General features: G+C 37.6%; 1 long non-coding RNA gene across 1 annotated transcript in view; it reads left to right on the plus strand.

Annotated features, from left to right (window-relative positions):
* Window positions 1-14,960, plus strand: part of LOC116564859 — a 317,617-nt gene extending 302,657 nt beyond the window's left edge. The window contains exon 3 of the long non-coding RNA XR_004275135.1: window positions 14,930-14,960. This is a non-coding gene — a long non-coding RNA (uncharacterized LOC116564859). The remainder of the gene's footprint in view (window positions 1-14,929) is intronic.
* Window positions 14,961-16,961: the final 2,001 nt, after the last annotated feature.

The following is a 16,961-nucleotide window of genomic DNA, read 5'->3' on the forward strand; positions in this document are numbered from 1 at the left end:
GGGCAAAAACCAGCTTAGGATTTGGCCACTGATTCCCTTCTGAAAAGACATGCATTGAAATTTAAGGTATATATCAGGTTCTGCTCTACCCTTAGTAGTTGGACAGATGTCTAACATGAAGGCTTGGAAACAAGTGCCATATAAAATGCCTGACTACAATTTAACAAATGAAGCAGCAAATTAAATGCATAATAATGACAGTAATAATAATAACGACACAGAGAAGGCTCTTTCTACACACAGCAAGTGTGTAGCTGGCAGTTTCACCATATTTCCTTCTATCTTGACTAATTTTCCTTTTGCTGAGAATGTTTTGTAATTCACATGGAGTGGTATGTTGTTTTTTACAACAAATTCTGTCCAATACAGTAATGTGACATGATTTTTTTCAAGAGCAGCAGAAGGTAGCTTAGATGTCTTATTCTTAATTTTCAGTTTCTTTTCTCAGGACCTTAAATATATTTTGCATGTGAGAAAGATTTAACTGCTGGGGTTGGCCGTTATTATTTTGTTCACAACAAAAGAATTCTTGAATGTTCCATGTTTTTCCAACTTTCCAGCTGTTTGCCTTTCTTCCTCTGTTTGGGTTACTTCTTATAAACTATTCAAAATAGGGAAGAGGTGTTTATTTAAAATGATTTTCCCCATATATTTTAAGATAACAAATGAATTGGATTTTTATCCACAATGTGTGTTGGTAATTCTTAAGGCTGTATAGTTGGAGCTATCTAGGTGGACTGGTGCTTCCTAAATCTGGCAACCCTAATCTGGGTTGAGGTGTTTTCAAGCAGCAAAAGTGATTTAGATATATAGAAAGTCATGAGAACCAACAGATCAGAAGATCAAGTTACTTTCCAGCTCTGGGATTTTATGATTCTAAACTATCAGCCTATGGCAGAGTTGATTTTGTGATGTAAAATTTTGCTATGATGTTCCGGTTTTGAGTTCCCTTTCATGGGAGAGTGCATGATTTCCCAGGCGTTACAATGTTTTAACACAGGTACCTTTAAGGACATCTTGTGAAGAAAGTTTTAAATGACTAATAGGAAAACGGTGCTGAGTTTATTAGTCACTGTGTCTTGTAAACGCTATAATGATTCATTTTAGTGAATAATTTCAAGGTTTAAACTCCTGATATACCAGCAGTTGTAGGTATGAGAGGGAAATGGGGATAACCTAAAAAGATAGGCAAAATTATGAAGTAACTTTCCGAATTTGGGGTTATAAAGTATTCTGATCTCTCAAGCTAGCCACTGTAAGTCTACCTTTGCCTGGATTGAATGTGTTACTTCATAATCAGACATCTTAAAAAGTGTTCAAAGAAAAATTTCAATTTGATCTGAAAGCCATCTCAAATAGTGTCAGAGACATGATTTTTACTCAAAACCTTGGCATGCCATTGCCCATACTCCTTTTCGGACACGCTTACAATACTACCTTGCTTTAGTGTAGTGCTAGAGTGCATGATTTGCCTTTCTTTTACAGAGTCAGTTTTTTAAATGCTTGCATTGTTCCTTTTTTCTTTGATTGCTACATTCAATTAAATTAAAGCAGAAACCAGGTTCTCATCTGAGCATCTGAGTTCTGTGAATAATTTCCTGTGAGGCTCTCAGACATTAACTTAAAACTTTAGTCAAAGCTTTTCTTTGCAAGCAATAAAAATTAAATATGACTAATTTAATCTGAGAAAGGATACGAAAACAAAGATATTCTATATCTCCAGGGAGACTCAAGATCTAATGTTAGAGCCTATGAAGCCAAAACAAGCCTGAAACCATGTCACAGAATGATTCTCATGGTAACACTATGATTCTTACATTAATTCCACCCGTACTAGACACTGGATTTACTGTTACCTGAATGGCTCCCTTGCAAGCATGATTTACTTATCCCTTCTACATAGCTAGTTCCTGAATCCAGACTTAAACCAATATACAAGTTTATGTCCCTATGCTTTAACACATTTAAGAAAGGAGGACAAGGAAATTAGTATTTGGGTTTCTTTCTTTCTTTCTTTTTTTTGCTTCCTTTTTAAGGTGGAATGTTCCCTAGACATAGAAACAGGGGAACATTCCTAGATATAGAAAAGAATATATGATTTTGGGTAGAAAATAGTCTACTGTAGACATCTTTTTTGTTTAAATTCGACATAAAACCTTCTTCAGAGACAGTAGAAATATTTTCCCAACTATCATAATACATCTATACCTTATACAACAAATGATACACTTCTGCTCTATCAGATAAATTCTATTTTAGACAGGATGCTTTTGTCTGTGGGTGACAAAGAACTCAACTTCACTGGCATGAGATAAATTAATTTTTACTTTTATGTAGCAATTTAGTAGTTCAGTGAGGCCAGAGAGAGGTAGAGGAGAGTGAGACAGGGAAGGAGAGAGAAAAAGAACCGTTTCATATCTTTGACCAGGACTATGATTTTTTTTGCGTATGCCTAAATTAATCACCAGCAAAGGAGGTGGAGTTACACTGATTGGTTTAGATTTAAATCACCCTCTTGGGACACTAGAGGGCTCATCTTTCCTAAGCGTATTGTTGTTCAGTAAGTAGCCGGGTGGGGGCAGTCAGAGTTCTGAAATGTAGAATGGCATCTTTGTAGGCAGTGTCTGCCACTTTTAATGGTACATTTTTTTTTCCATTTTCTAATATGTAAAAGAAAGAGAGGTGACTGGAATTTTCTCTAAAGTTTCTTAAATATTTAAGCAGGCTCATTTAAGAAAAATACACGGATACAATCTTTAAAAGTCATTAAAATCTAATACGGGATATAGACACAAAATTCCAATTCAAAGCAGAGTGAGGTATAGACTTTATAGAGAGATTATTATAATATATATATAATGAGATTATTATATTAATGATGGAATATATTAATTGCCTGTACATTACATATCATCAAGGATATGGTATGAAAATCTTACAGGACTTTAAAAATCACTGGTTCTGATTAGATTGAAAAAATGTTTTTATTCCTTCCATTTTAAAATTTATAAAATAACCAATGGCAAAAAGATTTTTGGGGTTTATTTTTTCTGCGAGTCTTTTTCTTAGAATTTCCACTAATATACACCCAAAGAATCTAACTCATGTTGCAGATTCTTTACAATAAAATTATTTTTGTTTTGATCAGGAGATACCATATTTTGCATTTGGGTTTAAAATACTTCTGAATTTGTTTTAACTTAAAAATAATAAATCCATTCCTTGCAAGTTTTGTAAAAGGCTTTAGAGTTTACAAACTGCTTTCCCATATACTGTCTCATGCACTCTGAAATGCCACACTGTGAGGTTGATAAGCTAACTTTTTTTGTAGATAGGGAACACAAATGAAGCCTTTAGTGATACAACTCACAGAAATGAGTGATCAGGACCCAAATTATCTGACTCTCAGTTCAGTGCTCATTGTGTCACATAAGTCTTTATTTCCAAGATGAAACGATGTTCATTTCCAAAGGCTTCGATTTGATTAAAAATTTAGGAATGGCTGTGTTTGGATGGGACTTAGCCTTTCTAACACAGTGTCCAAAAACCAATTATTTATTTTCCACTTTGAAAACAAAATAAACTAGTAATTTTCCTTGAAGAGAATGTTAAATCAGTGAAAATAATATTTAACAAAATAAAATCTCTAAAATTCACCAAGGTGAATACTGGCATAGTATTGTAGTAGGATGGAAAGTATCTTAGTTTGATTAATAAAAGACTGGGATTCATGCCAGATTTCTGACCATGTGACCCTCAAGGAAGTAATCTTCTTTTCATAGGCTTCAACACTATTAGAAAAAATAATATTTAAAGTCCCTTCTAGCTCTCTTATGCTGTTTTCTTAGGTATAACTTTTGAATAAGTGAGATTAAAGAATCGTAGACTATGTAAACAAAAAGGGAGCTGGATGATGATATATTCCAAGCATTTTTTTCCCAGATAAGGATACCTTAGTTTGGGGGGTTTGAAGCGATAAGTGACTGAGGAATAGCCACATAAAAAGTGAGCATGCTTTATGCATCTTTTTATAGCTGGCAGAAGTAGCCTCTTTTTACATTAGGTACTTCTGGTTCTTCTCTCTAGACTAGATTTCAAAGATGGCAAAACCAGTCTGAGATAAAAGTTGTTAGCCTATTAGTAAGTTTTTATTACTAGGAATTTGGTCCATGAGTTCTACCTCAAAGCAGCCAGCCAACTATGTGGCCTTGGACAAATGACTTAGTTGTTTTCAATTTCCTCATCTGTAACACAAGAGATTAGATAAAGTGCTCAGATGATAATAGTTTTTGAAATAAGAACTACATTTATCAATCTGTTTATTTAATAAGCATTTATTCAGAGCCCAATATATGCCTGGATTGTCCTTAACACAGATACTGTAGTACTGACTTTGCAGAGGCACACAAAACACACAAGTTTTCTGTCCTCAAGATAGATACAGTCTCCTCAAAAAAAGAAGGAAATTTCTTTGAAAAAAGGTGAAGAAAGAAATAAGTAAGATAAATTGGTAGTCTTATGCTGGACATGAGGGGAACTAAAATGCATAGGCCAAAGATTTGTGACCTCATGAAGATTTAAAAACTATGAGCAAATAGAAGCTCAAAGCAGGCAGGTACTACATGGCTTTTGTACAATGTATGGCAAACACCTAGCACATGCCTGCAGATAGTAAACATAAAATAAAATATTAACAAATGAATAAATGGAAGAGATAATAATATTTACATTTGAATTTAAATGTTTATGATCACAATTGTGTTTTCTATATTTATGATTCCTCATATTAAGCAAATAAATTGTTGAATTCAGAGTTTGAAAATGTTAGTAAAACTTTAAAAAGGGTAAATCTAGTGCTTGAAAAGTCAAATTGGAGAACAGAAATAAATGACTATTTTTCATATGCTTATTTTTGATCTATATCTATTTTTACATTTTATTCCCTTTTATAAAAATATTGATATTTTAGGAAAGTTTTTTTAAAAATTCATTTCAAGCCACATTTTGTCTTGGCAGAGGAAAGAGTGCCTTCTGATGATGAAAAATATAAACCCTAAGGAATGAATTTTTGACTCGAAGACCATGGTATTAACATTATAGGAAATTTGTTTTGCACATTTGCAAGGCAAAGCATATAGACAGTATTTCTCTTGTGATAACTGAGATTGCTATAAATAGCGAATCATCTTTTCTACAGGATTATAAAAGTCATTTTGTATATTTAAAAGTTCCAAGTAGGTGAAAGAAGAAGAAAAATGGAATAAGAATAAACATTTAGCTATCATTGTTCTTAGGATTCTGTGCAAATTATAAAGTGTGAAAGCAGAGGTCAAGTAGGGAACAATCTCAGAGATTTGTCATGAGACTTATTTTCATTGTATTCTCTCTTAATTGCAAGAAAAGGAATACTTAATATTTTAAGGTAATTGCAGAAAATTAAAAGGTAATTATATACAATATAATAATATATGTGTATGCTTAAGTAATAGTTTTCTTACAAAGAAAATATCTGGTCAAAAATTTTTTAAAAGAAAAAGCAAAATCTCCCATCCCTGGAAAATCTTAGCAACTTTTACCAATCAGAATACACACATTTTTTTTTTTTTTTAGTATTTATTTTTTGTGGATACATAGTAGGCATATATAGTCTTTATTTCAGCTTCATATTTGAAGGATATTTTTGCTAGGGTAAAAGTTTTTTTTTTTTTTTTTTTTTTTTTTTAATATGTCATGCCACGCTCTCCTGGCCTGTAAGCTTTCCACTGAAGTCTTCTGCCAAATGTATTGGAGCTCCTTCGTATTTTTTTTCTTGCTGCTTTTAGGGTACTTTTTAAAAAATCTTTGACTATTTGGGGTTTGATTATTAACTGTCTTGAGGTAATCTTTTTTGGGTTAAATATGCTTAGTGTTCTAGAACATTCTTTTACCTGAATATTGATAACTTTCTTTAGGTTGGGAAGTTCTCGTTATCATCCCCTTGAATAAACTTTCTACCCATATCTCTCCTTCTATCTTCTCTTTAAGGCCATCGATTCTTAGATTTGCTCTTTTGAAGACATTTTCTAGATTGTGTAGGTATGCTTTATTTTTTCTGTTTCTTTTATCTCCTCTGACTGTGTATTTTCAAATAGCCTGTCTTCAAGCTCATTCATTCTTTCTTCTGCTTGATGAATTCTGCTGGCAAGAGAGTCTGATGTATACTTCATTACACAACTACATTTTCAGCTCCAGAATTTCTGCTTGATTGTTTTGAATTATTTCAATCCCTTTGTTAAATTTATCTGATAGGATTCTGAATTACTTCTCTGTTCTATCCTGAATTTTGTTGAGTTTCCTCAAAACAACTATTTTGACTTATCTGTTTAAAAGGTCTCATACCTCTCTCCCTCCAGGATTGGTCGCTTGTGTCTTATCTATAAACTTGACCCTTATTTATAAGGTCATGTTTTTATGAATGGTTTTGGTGTTTGTTGATGTTTATCAATGTCTGGGCATTGAAGGTTAAAGTATTTATTATAGTCTTAACAGTCTGGGCTTGTTGGTACACATCCTTCTTGGAAATGCTTTCCAGGTATTTGAAGAGATTTGTGTGTTCTAAGCTAAGCTTTCAGTCCATGCAGCCATATCTGCAATGGGGGAACCCCATAATATTGTTATGGCCATTGCTAACTCTTAAATGCACCAACTTGGTTGTCTTGGATACAAACTGAAAGATTCTCTGAATTACCAGGCAGAGATTCTTGTTCTCTTTCCTTTTTTTCTCCCCCACGAATGAAATGGCTGTCCCTGGGCTGAGCAGCCTGGAGCTAGGGGAGGGGTGACACAAGCACCCCTGTGGCCACCACCACTGGGACAGCGCTGGGTTAGACCTGAAGCCAGCCTGATGCTAGGTCTCATCCAAGGCCCACGGTAACCACTGCCTATTACCTATGTTCATTGAAGGCAGTAGGGTTCTACAACCACCAGGTGCCAAAGCCAACCATGCTTCGTGTCCTTCCCTTTAGAGTGGTGAGAGTTCTCCCTGGCCCAAGGTGGATCCTAAGATGTCATCAGGGAGGCAGTGCCTGGTACTGGAAACCGTGGATATCTAACTGGTGCTGTAGTCTACTGCAGCTGAAGTGGCACCAAGTCACAAGACAAAGTCCTTCCCACTCTTCACTTCTTCCACCACAAACAGAGGAGTCTCTCCACATGGCCGCCACCACCCCAGTACCACCGAAAGTACTGTGTGGCTACTGCTGGTGTTCACTTGAGGCCTAAAGTCTCTTTAGTCCGCTTGTGGTGAATGCTGCCAGACCTGGGAATCTCCCTTCAGGGAAGTGGACTTCCTTCTCTTCTAGGACAGACCCAGAAATGCCATTCAAAAGTCAATGCCTAGAATCCGAGACTCCAGGAGCCCTCTTGGTGTTTTACCCCACTGCGATCGAGGTGGTATGTAAGCTACAAGGCAAAGTCCCCTTTATTTTTTCCCCTCTTATTTTCAAGCAGAAGGAGTCTCTCTCCGTGGCCATCGCAGGTGGGAATGTGCTGGGTTACACCTGCACATTTGACCCCGTGAGACCCCAATAATAGGCAGCAATACCCAAGTAATACTCTCTGTGGGCATTGGGTGAGACTCAGGAAAATGCTGGGTTACTCACCCAATACCCAGAGAGAGTATTATTTGGGTATTGCTGCCTATTGTTGGGGTCTCAAGGGGTCTTTAATTAGCAGATGATAAATCCTGTCAGGACTAGCTCTTTCCCTTCAAGGAAGTAGGTTCCCTTCTGGCGAAGAGCTTGTCTAGAAATGTCATCCAGTGGCCAGGGTCTGGAATGGTGGCCTCACGACTCTTCCACGTTACCCTACCTTACTGTGACTGAGCTGTTATTCAAATGGAAATACGAAATCTTCTTTACTCTTCCCTCTTCTCTCCTCAAACAGAGGAAGAAACGTCTCTTCCAGAACAATGAGATGCTCTTCTTGGGGTTGGAGGAATGATGGTATGAGCACCTCCATGGCCACCACAGCTGGTTGCTCACTAGTTAGCTTGCCTCCAAGTCATTGGCTCTGAACCCAGCATAGCACCAAGACTTGCCCAGGAACTGTAGTCCTTGTGGCCTTGACTGCTTTTCAGATTTATTTAGCATCCCAGAACGCATTTGCCACAATGGTGAGGCTTGCTGTAACTCAGGTTCTGACTGCTGGGGCAGGCAATTCACCTCAGGGTAGGACTGATCCAAATTCTCCTGCTGTGGGTGCCAGCTGAGTTCTGCCTGTTGTTGATATCTGCTGTGTCAGGACAGCACTGAATTCCAGTGGAAAGTCCCACAATTACTGTATTCTCCCTCTCCAAAGGGCAGAGATTAACTCTCCACATCATGTGGCACTGCTGTGGTATGGGGGAGGGGTCCTGATATGATTTAGATTTGTGTACCTGCTCAAATCTCATGTCGAATTGGAAGAGGTGACTGGATCATGGGGCAGATTTCCCCCTTGCTGTTCTTGTCATAGTGAGTAAGTTCTCATGGGATCTGATCCTTTAAAAAAGTATGGCACCTCCCACCTCCTGCTCTCTCTCCTGCTACCTTGTGAAGGTGTTTGCTTCCTCTTTGCCTTTTGTTATGATTGTAAGTTTCCTGAGGCTTCCCAGTCATGCTTCCCATTAAGTCTGCAGAATTAGGAGTCAATTAAACCTACTTTCCTTATAAACTACCCAGTCTCAGGTAGTTCTTTATAGCAGATTGAAAACAGACTTATACAGGTGGCATCAGCAATTCAAGACTGTCTTTCCTACCCTCTTCAGTGCGTCTTTCAGTGATATGATGTGATAGCTAGGTACTGCAATCACTCACTTGATTTTTGGTTCTTATGAAGGTGCTTCCTTGTGCAGGTAGTCTTCAGTTTGGTTGTCTTGTAGGAGGACAATCAGTGAAGGCTCCTCTTCAGCCATCTTGCTCTGCCTCTATTCTCTACATATGTAGCTTTTAAAAATTATATATAAAAATCTATAAAAAGGGGCTGTGGAGTGAATATTAATTATTTTTGAACCATTTACCTTTTCCATATTCTGTGCAATCTAGTTATTAGAGATAATTTGAAGCCTTGATATTCATTATTTAATTAACATTTTAAATACTTTAAATGTCTTAAAAACTAAGGCATATACATGTATGTGTATGTGTCTCCCTCTATGTGTATATAATGCTTCATCTTGAGTTTTTAAGACACTTAGTTCTCCTAAGCCATAAGTTAAAAGAAATTTAAATTTTATTATTAGACTTGTCAAAACACATATGTCAGACAATGTAAGTAAAGCATTCCAAAGCATATTAGAATTAAGGTTAAGCCTATTTTCTTTCCAATAGGATACCATTATCATCTCCATTTTAAAGTATTTATTAAAATCAAGAGTATATGGAGCACTTGCCCCAAATCTCATAATATCATATGTTTTTAATCTTTTCAATTTAATGTAAGCATATATATGTGTGTATATATATATATGTGTGTGTGTGTATATATATATATATGGCATCATCATAGGCAATATAGATGATACAGTGTTAGTCATGAGCTCACTGCACATTATTTTTTACCTGTACCTTTATCTATAAATTTTATCTCTTCTTTTCCCATTTCACCAGTGAAATTCATTGCATCTCCTACCTTTCAAACTGGCCACAGTAGGATTGAGTGTAGCTTAATACCTAGGTCACGTGGAAAAGGAAGGTCTGCAATCTCTAGACTTCATATCCTGTGTTGTGTTGTCTTTATAGCAAGATAACAAAAGGAAACAAACAACAATACCCAACATTTAATACAGAGAAATATACCTTTATGAAAGTAAGAAAAATTTAAGCAAAGTGTAGAGCAAGTTATATGTATTAACATACTACATGAAAAAATCATAAATGGCATTAAAACTAATATGGTTGGTTATATTTGCTTTTTATATCTGCAAATGTGAACTTGTCCTAATACATACTAATACAGAAAAAGACATGTTCTAATTATATTTACTCAGGATTTGACTTCACATATATTTTTCTGCCAAGCACTTCCATTTGCTGAAATAAAACAGCTTATGATGCATCTTCAAACTAATATTTTTTAAAAGCTCGTAAAATATTAATGCAAATGTTAATTTGTGACAAGATGGAGTAACACAGCTAAAATGAATGTTTATACCTTAACTGTACAGTTGGACACAATGTATAAAATGGTGCAGGACTGTGATCCCTGAGGAAAGAAAAACAGCAAAGTAAGCCATAAAAATTTCTCTGGCTTAATGCCTATAAGAATATTATGTCCAATCTTATGTAAGAGTATTATATCCAATTTTCAACTCAGGAAAAAGAAACTATACAGAGTCTAATGTTCCAACTACTTCAAGGACAGAATTTGGTCCTATGAACAGAGATAAACATTTACAATGGCAAAGCCTAGGATTTGAGAGCAGATTTTCAGAAAAACAGAATGGCACAGATGAAGACAGGGCTGAGGAGATCTGCAGAGAGGTTTTCTTAAGTCTTCAGCAGAGTGTGATCTATGTGTTCATAAGAGAAAACAACCATGGGGAAAGGAGAAAACCACACAAAGCGGGAGGGAAAAGAATAACATCGCACAAGGGACTGGAAATAAGTGAACTAACAGCCTGACCAGAAATAACTTATACAGGAAAATGTATAATCTCCTCAGTAGGATACCACCTTAGAAGGATGGCTAAGTTAATCTTAGATTAAAACTTTCTCTGGATCTTCCCTAAGAAAGCTTACAAGTAAGCACAAACAAAGTTTCCATTATATTCTAGGAACTTAACTAAGCACCTGAAAAATCCAACAGTCTAAAAAGAATACAAAAACAGAGAATCATGACCCCTCCATTAATTTCCAGAGTTGAGCCAGTTTACAGAATCAGAACCCCTTGAATGAAGGGTAGACAGTTCCCCTTGAGGAAGGACCCCACTACATTGCTGACAATTTATGCAGTGAATCTTTCTCCCATCCTTTCCCAAGGACACCTCCAGCCTTTTATCAGTGTAACTGTACACTGGGGAAAGGAAAATGATCAGACATTTCAGGGATTACCGGACACTGCTTCTGAGCTGACATTGACTCCAGGGGACCCAAAACTTAATTGGTGGTCCTTTGGTTAAAATAGAGACTTATGGAGGTCAGGCAATCAAAGGAGTTTTAGCTCAGGTCCAACTCACAAAGAGTTCAGTGGGTCCCCAGATTCATCCTGTCGTCATTTCCCCAATGTCAGATGCCTAATTGGCATAGACATATTTAGCAGCTGACAGAACCCCGACATTGGCCCCCTGACTGGTAGGATGAGGGCTATTATAGTGGGAAAGGTCAAATGAAAGCCATTAGAGCTGCTTCTGCATGGAAAATTAGTAAATCAAAAAACAATATTGCATCCCTGGAGGGATTGCAGAGATTAGTGCTACCATAAAGGACTTGAAAGACACAGGGGTGGTGATTCCCATCACGTCCTTGTTCAACTCCCCCATTTGGCCTGTGCAGAAGACAAATGGATCTTGAAGAATAATAGTGGATTATCATAAGCTTAACCAAGTGGTGACTCTAATTGCAGCTGCTACCAGATGTGGTTTCATTGCTTAAGCAAATTAACACATCTCCTGGTACCTGGTATTCAGTCATTGACCTGGCAAGTAGCTTTTTCTCCAGTCCTGTCCATAAAGCCCACCAGAAGCAATTTGCCTTCAGCTGGCAAGGCCAGCAATATACCTTTACTGTCCTACCTCAGAGACGTATCAACTCTCCAGCTTTGCGTTATAATCATATTTGGAGAGAGCTTCAGCAATTTTCACATCTGCAAGATTTCACACGGGTCCATTACATTGATGACATTACGCTGATTGGATACAGTGAGTAAGAAGTAGCAAACACACTGGACTTATGGGTGAGATATTTGCATGCAGATGACAGGAAAGAAATCTGACTAAATTTCAGGGACTTTCTACCTCAGTTAAATTCCTAGGAGTCTAGTGGTGTGGGGCTTGTCAAGATATTCCTTCTAAGGCAAAGGATAAGTTGCTGCATTTGGCTCCTCCTACAACCAAGAAAGAGACAAAATGCCTAGTTGGCCTATTTGGATTTTGGAGGGAACACATTCCTCATCTGGGTGTGTTACTCCAGCCTATTTGTTGAGTGAGCACACTCTGCCAGTTTTGAGTGTGGTCCAGAACAGGAGAAGGCTTTGCAACACGTCCAGGCTGCTGTGCAAGCCACATGGGCCATGTGACCTAGCAGATCCAATCATGCTTGAGGTGTCAATGTCAGAGAGGGATGCTGTTTGGAGCCTTTGGCAGCCCCCCATGGGTGAATGACAGAGGAGGCCTCTAGGATTTTGGAGCAAGGGCCTGCCATCTTCTGCAGATAACTACTCCCTTTGGAGAGATAGCTCTTGGCTTGTTACTGGGCTTTGGTGGAAACTGACCGTGTGACTACAAATCATCAAATCACCATGTGACCCGAACTGCCTATCATGAACTGGTGCTTTCCGACCCATGTAGCCATAAAGTGGGTCATTCTCTATCAGCATTCCATCATCACCTGGAAACAGTATATATGTTATCAGGCTCCAGGAGGTTCTGAAGGCACAAGTAAGTTACACAAGGAAGTGGCTCAAATTCCCATGGTCTCCACTCCTGTCATTCCACCTTCTCTTCCCCAGCCTGCACTGATGGCCTCATGGGGGGTTCCCTATAATCAGTTGCCAGAGGAAGAGAATACTAGGGCCTGGTTCACAGATGGTTCTGCACGATATGCAGCCATCACCCCAAAGTGGACAGCTGCAACACTACAGCCCCTTTCTAGGACATCCCTGAGGACAGTAGTGAAGGAAAATCTCCCCAGTGGGCAGAACTTCAAGCAGCACACCAGACTGTTCACTTTGCATGGAAGGAGAAATAGCCAGATATGTCTTTATAAACTGTATGTTATAGGCTGCAGACAATGGTTTGGCTGGATGGTCAGGGACTTGGAAGAAGCAAAATTGGAAAATTGGTGACAAAGAAATTTAGGGAAGAGGTATGTGGATGGATCTCTCTGAGTGGTTGAAAACTGTGAAGATATTTGTATCCCATGCTAGTGCTCACCAAAGGATGACCTCAGCAGAGGAGGATTTTAATAATCAAGTGGATAAGATGACCCATTCTGTGGACACCACTCAGCCTTTTTCCCCAGCCACCCCTGTCATCACCCAATGGGCCCATGAACAAAGTGGCCATGGTCCAGGGAGGGGTTATGCGTGGACTCAGCAATGTGGATTCCCACTCACCAAGGCTGAGCCAGCTACAGCCACTGCTGAGTGCCCAATTTGCCAGCAGTAGACAGTAACAGTGAGCCCTCAATATGGCACCATCCTTGAGATGATAAGTCAGATAAGTCAGCTACCTAATGGCAGGTTGATTATATTGGATCTCTTCCATCATGGAAAAGGCAGAGGTTTGTCCTCACTGGAAAAGACACTAACTACAGATATGGGTTTGCCTATCTGCACGCAATGCTTCTGCCAAGACTACCATCTGTAGAACCACAGAATCCCTTATCCACCATCATGGTATTCCATATAGCATTGCCTCTGACCAAGGCACTCGCTTTATGGCCAAAGGAGTGTGGCAGTGGGCACATGCTCATGGAATTCACTGGTCTTACCATGTTTTCCATCATCCTGAAGCGCCTGGATTGATAGTATGGTAGAATGGCCTTTTGAAGTCACAGTTACAATGCCAATTAGTTAACAACACTTTACTGGGTTGGGGCAATGTTCTCCAGAAGGTGGTGTATGCTCTGAATCACTGTCCAATATATGGTACTGTTTCTCCCATAGCCAGGATTCACGGGTCCAGGAATCAAGAGGTGCAAATGGAAGTGACACCCACTACAATCACCCCTAGTGATCCACTGGCAAAATTTTTGCCTTCTGTTCCCACAGTATTACATTCTGCTGGCCTAGAGGTCTTAATTCCAGAGGGGAGAACACTGCCACCAGGAGACACAACAATGATTCCCTTAAACTGGAAGTTAAGATTGCCACATGGACGCTTTGGGTTCCTCCTATCTTCAAGTCAACAGGCTATAAAGGGAGTTACAGTGTTGGCTGGGGTGATTAATTCAGACTATAAGATGAAATCAGTCTACTACTCCACAACGGAGGTAAGGAAGAGTGTGCACGGAATATAGGAGATGCATTAGGGTATCTCTTAGTATTACCATGCCCTGTGATTAAAGTCAGTGGGAAACTACAACAGCTCAATCCAGGCAGGACTACAAATTGTCCAGACCCCTCAGGAATGAAGGTTTGGGTCACTCCACCAGGAAAAAAAAAAACACCCATGACTTGCCGAGGTGCTTGCTGAAGACAAAATGAATACAGAATGGGTAGCAGAAGTTAGTCATCAATACCAGCTATGACCATGTGATCAGCTGCAGAAACTAAGACTGTAATTGTCATGAGTATTTCCTCCTTCTTTTGTTAAAAACATATTTGTGCATGTATACACTTGTAATAAGAAAATATCTTCATTTTATTTCCTTTCTCCTTTACCATGTGACATATAATTTATTGACTTCATATCATTTAACTATTGTTAATTTTATGTAATAGTATTTGGCTTGGGGATTGGTGTGTTTCTGGTTGTATGAATGATAGTTGTATTATGTTAGGCATAATTATGGCCTTTTTATTGTCTTTATTTGAAGATTATGTATGATCTCAGGAAATGTGTATGGGTTCAAGTTGACAAGGGGTGGACTTGTGATGGTTAACACTGAGTGTCAACTTGACTGGATTGAAGGATATAAAGTATTGATCCTGGGTGTGTCTGTGAGGGTATTGCCAAAGGAGATTAACATTTGAGTCAGTGGGCTGGGAAAAGCAGACCCACCCTGAATCTGGGTGGGTACAACTTAACCAGCTGCCAGCGTGGCTAGAATACAAGCAGGCAGAAAAATGTGAAGAGAGAGTGGCCTAATTTCCTGACCTACATCTTTCCCCTGTGCTGGATGCTTCTTGCCCTTGGACTCCAAGTTCTTCACTTTTGTAACTTGGACTGGCTCTGCTTGTTCCTCAGTCTGCAGATGGCCTATTGTGGGACCTTGTGATTGTGTGAATTAATACTTAATAAATTCCTTTACATATATATTCCATTAATTTTGTCCCTCCAGAGAATCCTAACTAATCCAATATCATGTTGGATATCTTAAATATATACAATAAAGTTTATTTCTAAAACACAAAAGGAAATTTAAAGGGAAAATATTCAGTATTTGAAGTGAAATTGACATCAAATGGAATTAACTGTTCCATTGAACACTTCCATTAATTTCATGAATTCAATGGAATTAACTATTTAGACACTGTAGAAAAAATGTTTTAAACATACACACACAAATAAAACTTTAAAGTGAAGCACATAGAGAAAAAAGTTTGAAAAATATGTAGAGAGCACTATGGCGTATTACAATATCAAATGGCTTAAAACATGAGTAATTAGAGACTGAGAGGGAGAAGAGAGTAGCAAAGAAAAAAATATTTTAAAAATATTGAGCAAAATTGTCCAAATTTAATGAAAACTCAGAGATCAGTAATGTGTAAGCAAAATTAAGACAAAGAAAATCATGCTAAGGCATATAATAATGTCATGAAATTTAAAGATACAGAGAAAACTGTAAATGTAAATGGCAGAAAAAGAGATAGAGAAAAAGATGTATTAAGTACAATGTGAAAGTCAAAATATAATGTAGAAATGTCTTTAAAATACAAAAAGAAACAACAAAACAGTAACATATTTCTTCAAACTTAGTGGTAAGGTAACTTTTTCAAACACATAAAAATGAGGTATTGTGTTGATATTATACCCAAATAACAACAACAAAATATTAAAATAAGTTTCTCAGGCAAAAGTAAAATGATATTAAAGCTTCACTCTAAGTTTGATGTTTGTTCTTGCTTCAATTTTAACAGCAAACCTGAAGCTTTGATAAGAACGCTTCAAATGAATGTCTTATCCTTCTTAGGGCCTCAAACTATATCCTATTCAGACAGATTGTAACCAGTTAGTATGAGTTTATTTTGGTGAAAAAATTTTTGAGAATCTATGCATAAGTTTTTCATAATGTTAATTTTTCCATAAACTTTTGGAAGACTTCTCAACTATATAGGTAAATGTATAATAACAAAAGGAATGCTTATATACTGTTGATGGGTTCTTGCTTGGTGTAAATTAGCTTGGCCATTGTGGAAAACTGTGGCAATTCTTCAAAGACCTAAAGAGAGAAACACCATTAGACCCAGCAATCCCGTTTGTGGGTATATAGCCAAGGAAAATAAATTATTCTATTATAAAGACACATGCACATGTATGTTCATTGCAGCACTTTTCACAATAGCAAAGACATGGAATCAACTTAAATGCTCATCAATGATAGACTGGATAAAGAAAATGTTGCACATATACACCATGGAATACTATGCAACTGGAAGAAAGAATGAAATCATATCTTTTACAGAACATAGATGGAGCTGGAGGCCACTATCCTTAGAAACCTAACACAGGAACAGAAAACAAAATACTGCATGTTCTCACTTACAATTCGGAGCTAAACAATGAGAACACATGGACACATAGAGGGGAACCACACACACTGGCGTCTACTGGAGGTTAGGGGTAGGAGGAGAGAGAGGATCAGGAAAAATTACTAATGGGTACTAGGCTTAATACCTGGGCAAGGAAATAATCTGTACAGCAAACTCCCATGACACAAGTTTACCTGTGTAACAAACTACACTTCTACCCCTGAACTTAAAATAAATGTTTTAAAGAAGGGAGAATGAGGAGAAAATAAAAGCATACTGATATTATTACCTTGTCATGAAAAGTAAGATATTATTGAATGTAGACTATATTACATAAACATGAATATTTTAGTTTGTAGAACAACAACTTA

Source organism: Sapajus apella, unplaced genomic scaffold, assembly GCF_009761245.1.
Source record: "Sapajus apella isolate SASKATOON/1434 unplaced genomic scaffold, GSC_monkey_1.0 scaffold38, whole genome shotgun sequence".
Classification (NCBI taxonomy): Eukaryota; Metazoa; Chordata; class Mammalia; order Primates; family Cebidae; genus Sapajus; species Sapajus apella.